General features: G+C 41.1%; 1 non-coding gene across 1 annotated transcript; it reads left to right on the top strand.

Moving 5' to 3' along the window:
- Positions 1-498: 498 nt before the first annotated feature.
- LOC4352503 (F-box protein At5g03100) lies at positions 499-3,969 on the top strand. The gene is made up of 5 exons (XR_003239857.2): positions 499-599; positions 822-1,889; positions 1,988-2,119; positions 2,258-2,672; positions 3,671-3,969. It is a non-coding gene; the product is annotated as an F-box protein At5g03100 (transcript).
- Positions 3,970-6,000: the final 2,031 nt, after the last annotated feature.

Genomic DNA, 6,000 nt, shown 5'->3' with positions numbered 1-6,000 from the left:
CTAAACATTAGCTTAGGGTGGTATGTTTGGATCCATGGGCTAAATCAAGGTTAAAAGGTGGAGAGAGGGTTGAAAGAGAGGAGAGATTTCTGTTTGAGATTTCACTTCTTCAGTTCAATATTCTTCCCCACTAGATATCCTCTTGTCCTTGAGGTTGATAAGAATTCAAATACTTCAGGTAAACTCAAATATCATTTGTGAAATATTTTTATTTGGCCCTCCAATCTATCCCCTCTAGCTACAAATCTATCCAAATACGGAAAAAAAAATTCCAAACTTCATCCCAAATACCAAACAATCTGTCAATCTACCTTCCACCTAATTTCGGGAAAAATGTGAAGTCAAGTATCAATTCAACTCAATCAAGTTAATTCTCAAAAAAAAAAAAAAACTCAATCAAATTGGGCCGTCCCTCCCCTTTCTCTTCCTGGGCCACGACCATATACGGCCCATCAGGCCCAAATACCTTCCTCAGTCCCCCCTACCTCTCTTCGTTCTGGAGTCTGGACGGTTGCTCCATCGCGGCGTCCGGAGTTCCACCGCCGCGCTCTTCCCCCATCGGCGGCGGCGGCGGCGGCGGCGGAGGAGGAGAAGCGAAGGTGAGTGTACATGTGTTAGGGTGAACTCCCAGACGCGGCCGCTCAACGGAGAGGGAAGCGATTTTCTGGTTAGGGTTTGCCTCCCCACCCCCTAATCTTTTCCCTTTTGCTCCTATAATAATCTCGGATTCCACATGTTTATTCGGTTCGATAGACTTTTTTTTTCCTGCAATGTCATAGAAATTAAGTTCGTTTCCCCACATTTTTGCATTTCCAAACCAGGGGGACAGGGGGTTTATTGGTCTGCATTGGATATCAATCAGGGGTGTAGCGTCTGCATTCATTCACTCGAACAAAGAAGAGGGTTTGTGCCTGATCAAAATTGCGCACAAAGAATAAGAGGTTCTTGGTTAGGTTTTGTACCTGATCCACACAGATTTGTTGAGTGGCAAAAAGGGCCAAGAAAATGGGTGTGGTGACAAGGGCCAAGAAGAGGAAGCTGGAGGAGGAATCCAGCAACCCACATCTGGCGCCCGGAGGAGGAGAAGACCTGATAAACCGCCTCCCAGATGATATCCTCATCGGCATCATCACCATCCTCCCCGGCAAGGATGCGGCCCGCACCCAGGTGCTCTCGCGGCGGTGGCGCCCCCTATGGCGATCCGCGCCTCTCAATCTTGAGGCCAGGGTCAATGGTGGCAGAATAGCTAAGGATGTGGCCACCATCCGCAGCACGCTGCGAACCCACAAGGGTCCTGTCTGCCGATTCTCTGTCAGCTGGACCTTTGACTACAACCACTTTCCGGTCGTTGATTCCTTGCTTGGATCGCCTAGGCTTGACAACCTCCAGGAGTTTGAACTTTTCTATCATTATAATTGCTCTCGCTATCCTCCAGTTCCGCGGTCTGTACTCCGTCTCTCGCCTACTCTACGTGTTCTCTGGATTAGTGGAACATGTGACACGCTTCTGTTTCCCATGGAGACTGCTTATTTCCCACACCTTATGCAGCTCACCCTATCCAATGTGAACATCTCAGATAGCACTCTCCATGCTCTTCTGTCACAATGCCCTGTCTTGGAGAGCTTGGTGCTGGCTGGAACAGGGGCTGTCGTCGTCTCCGGATCAGCTCCTTGACCCTTCGGAGCCTTGGTGTGTCAAATGATACCCGAAAAGATGAAAAGCTGGAGGAAGTCATTGTTGAGGATGCCCCACTCCTGGAAAGGCTTACCCCACACACTATATGGCAGGGTGACTTTGTTATTCGGGTTATTCAGGCACCGAAACTGAAGACATTGGGCTATCTAAGCCATAAAATTACCACACTTGAGCTTGGAACCATGGTTTTCCAGGTAGCTGCATGCACATATCATGCAGGCATTTATATGTCTTAATATGCTATTTCTTTAAATTCCTCACTCATACAGTTCACTCACCATGTCTATTTCAGAAGATGGTACCTGTTAGTCTGTCCAATGTGATGCGCAGTGTGAAGATTTTAGCCCTTGACACCACTCCTGATCTGGATGTTGTTATTGACTTCATAAAATGCTTTCCATGCGTAGAAAAGCTATACATTGTGGTGAGTGTTTTTTCTTTGTTAAATTCAGTGAATAAACACTCTCTTTTTTTTCTATTATGCTATGGGCTACGGCATCAGTCCTCTTCTTGGATCTATGCTGATATCGTGTTTCTTTCAACTCAATTGTTTTCTTGTCAGGCATTCAATCAGGGGAACTTAAAGAATATACGGCGAAATGTTTCACTTGAGTGCTTTGATCTACATCTCAAGATGGTGGAATTTATAAACTATCAGGGAAATATGTTAGATTTGAACTTCATCAGGTTCTTTGTGTTAAATGCTCGAGTGCTAGAATGTATCAAGCTTGTAGCCCGTCGTGACAAATGTGAAGCAAAATGGATTGAAAAACAAAATCAGAAGCTACAGCTTTATGGCAGAGCTTCACGAAGAGTTACATTTGATTTTCAGGCTGATTATGGGGTGGATAGTTTGGTACACATGAAGCACATCAGTGATTTGACTACAGATGATCCCTTTGATAGATCATTTTGTAGATGCCGTGATGAGGAAATATATTAGTTCATTTGAAGCTGTTTATCAGTCATATACTTTGGTAAGTATCAAGTGCATGTTTAGTTTACATGCCTGAAATATCTTATTTTGGCATATTTTGTTGCAAGAATGGAATATGTATTTTGCCAAAGAAGTTGCATTGCATTGATCTATTCTAGTATTTTTACTCTTTCTGTTTGGTATGACGATGTGTTCTTCCTCACTTATTGTACACAAAACTAGACTATGTTGGTCTTGATACTGTGTTATTCATTCCACTCTGAGCTACATTATTCTTGTTTTTTGTACCTCATTTTGGCATCCATGCAGTCTCACAATTTCAATTTAGGTTCAGTTCGAAGTTTTTCATCACTGGTTTACAGCTGTCAGAATATTATTTTTTATGTTGAACATGTTCATGTACTAAGACAAGTGCCAGTTTGATACGTACTACATTTTCACCTCAAATGGCTATGAACAAGTTGTAAGAAACTATGTTAGTAAGAAAAATATGAATACTCATGAAAAAAATGGATATTTACTTTAAATGTCGTTTTTTTATGGAACATTAATTAACTCCCTAGTCCAACAGCAGTAATAAGCATCAAAGGAGATTCTGAGTATTGATCGAATCTATTATATCCCGACATCAACATTGTGTTTTTATGTTTTTTGTTTTTTGTGCCACATGGGGTTTTAGTGAGACTTCACTTTTACGTTGTTAAGGTAATGGTCAGTAAGTTGGGTTTAAGATATGCCCACTTATTATCCTAAATTCCTCCATGATAAGGAGATCTAAGAGCTGCCTTGTTCTGTGTTTCTTTTACTACGAAGCAGCTTTCCTTGCCACATACTAACTGCAACAGAAGTGTTCTGTATGCATTAACACCGCAATTTAAGAAATGAATCCTCTCAGTTGTACTATTTATGTATGCAGCAGTTAGTTAGATTGCAAATTGTCCTGCTTGGATACGCATAGTTTTCTACCATTATACCCCCTTTATTTTTGCTATGTATGGTACTTGAAATAAAAATCTGATTGCAGTGTTCTACTTGCAGTTGCAGGTGTATGCATATATTGATGTTGCTAAGGTGGAAAGGACTGTTGCTGATACTGAGACACCCTAGTGTTCTTTTGAATTCTGTTAGACCCAAACGTTTACTATATTTGGCGTCTCTTGGTTAGTTCACGAGGGATTTAAGTTATGCCATTAATGTACTCTGTTTATATTGTCTTTTGTCTGAAATTCATACTAATGTATGACTTTGACGGCTTAGTGCTTTAAATCCTATCTGGATCAACGAAAATTATAAACTTCTTGATATGATGGGATTAGGCAGTGTTGAGTCGTGATGAATGCGATGCATATGTGTCTCTTGTCTTCTTCATAAATTTGTTCAGTTTACTGATCCAATTTGTATTTTTTTTTCTTAATTCTCCTGGATTTCTTAACCTGGATTTTGGATCATGTATATGTGAAGCATCTCAGGAATTTCCCTAATATTGAATTGCAGTCTATAAGCAGGCCAATTTATCTTCGACAAGACCAATTTATCTGCAAATCATCACATATCAGTACCATATCAATACCACCTTGGATATGCGATCTGATGATGGAGTTCAGCCTAGAAACCGTGCTTGAAGAAAAATCTGATTGCAGGGTTGCACTTGCAGTTGCAGGTGTACGGATATATTGATGTTGATAGGTGGAAAGGACTGTTGCTACTACTGAGACACCCGAGTGTTCTTTTAAATTCTTTAGGCCCAACATGTACTATCTTAGGCGTCTTTTGGATAGTTCACGAGGGATTTAAGTTTGGGAAGATTGGTTGTATAGCATCGAAAGTTTACGTTTTTAGATTTATAACACTAAAAATTACTAGTTTACTTTAATAGCACCTAAAGTTTCTTCCATTTCCGTCACTTCTCTCTCCTTTGCCGTCAACTTAGACTGCAATCAGCTCTAGATCGAGCAGCCTGACAGCACAAGGGCAAACATATCTTTTTCCATCTAGGGGGTGTTTAGATTCAGAGTCTAAAGTTTTACCGTGTCATATCGGGTATTATACAGGGTGTCGCATGGGGTAATCGGATACTAATAAAAAGATTAATTACAGAATCCAACAGTAATTCGTGAGATGAACTTATTAAGCCTAATTAATCCGTCACATTGTCAAATCATAGAGCAAATTAGGCTTAAAAGATTTATCTCGCAAATTAGTCGCAATCTGTGCAATTAGTTATTTTTTAAGCTTATATTTAATACTTCATGCAAGTATTTGAACGTTCAAGTGTAAAATTTTAGGGTGGGATGGCCTTAAATCGTGAGTCATTCTAGAACAGATCGAATCAAATCCAAACCAACAGCATACATTCAGTCTAATTTCCATCACGGAAACCCACACTTAGAACAACACATAGATGTTGATTTTGATAGCATAATCGAACCCACCATCATGGCAAGGCATTGGGCTGGGTTCCGAACCCCTGTGCCATTGAAGAAGCCATCAGGGAGCACGATGAAGCACGACGAAGGTGTAGCCAGCAACTTGGTGTATATATGGCGAAGGAATAGTCTTGCGATACAATGGCGCCGCCGGTGCTTCTGGAGACAAGACAAGAGGGCACTGAACTGCTCGAGGGTACCATGGCAATGTTGAACTGCAGCTTGATGGAAGTGCTAAAAATACTAATTAACGGAGAGAACTTTAGAATATGTATTGAAGCAAATGCTAAGTTACAATTTGTATTAGTCCTAGCATTTGCATAATTGAATTGGTAAAGTACATAATTACAAAACTACCGAATACCGAATACTACGATACATGGTCTAAAATATCTCGTAATATTTGTTTTATATTATTCTTTTTTATGTCCCTGTGGGAGTCCAGATCTCCTGGAGTTGGCTACAACTCCACCCGGTGGATTTGACTAAATCCATGCCATCAATTGTTTTCTATGGCTAAGATGAAGCCATAGAAAAGCAGGGGAGGGGGGGGGGGGGGTGAGTACCTGATTATCTCATCTCAGAATTGCGAAAAGCAAATGCTAATAATCTGTTCTACAGGTATTAAGCAAAATGCAGTGATAATTTGGCTGGCTATACTCTATATGCATATAAAGTGTCTATACTTTTCTTGGAAATTTGGACCGAGCCCAACAACCCAGTCTTCGGGGCGGAAGAGTCCACACATCAGCAAGTACTGAGCAAGACCATGGAAGAATCGGCCACATGGAAAATGGATGGAGCAAAAGGGATGATCGCATTGATGCCAGGAGAATAGGCCTTTTCACTATGATATGCTTTCTTCCTCTCTCTCTTTATTTTGTTTCCTCTCTCTAGACCACCTGTGGTATCTGTACAGTTTTTGCCCAGGCTTAACACCAG

This window comes from Oryza sativa, chromosome 12 (genome assembly GCF_034140825.1).
Source record: "Oryza sativa Japonica Group chromosome 12, ASM3414082v1".
Lineage (NCBI taxonomy): Eukaryota > Viridiplantae > Streptophyta > Magnoliopsida > Poales > Poaceae > Oryza > Oryza sativa.
The sequence above is the reverse complement of the archived record's forward strand: the minus strand, read 5'-3'. Positions and strand labels throughout refer to the sequence as shown.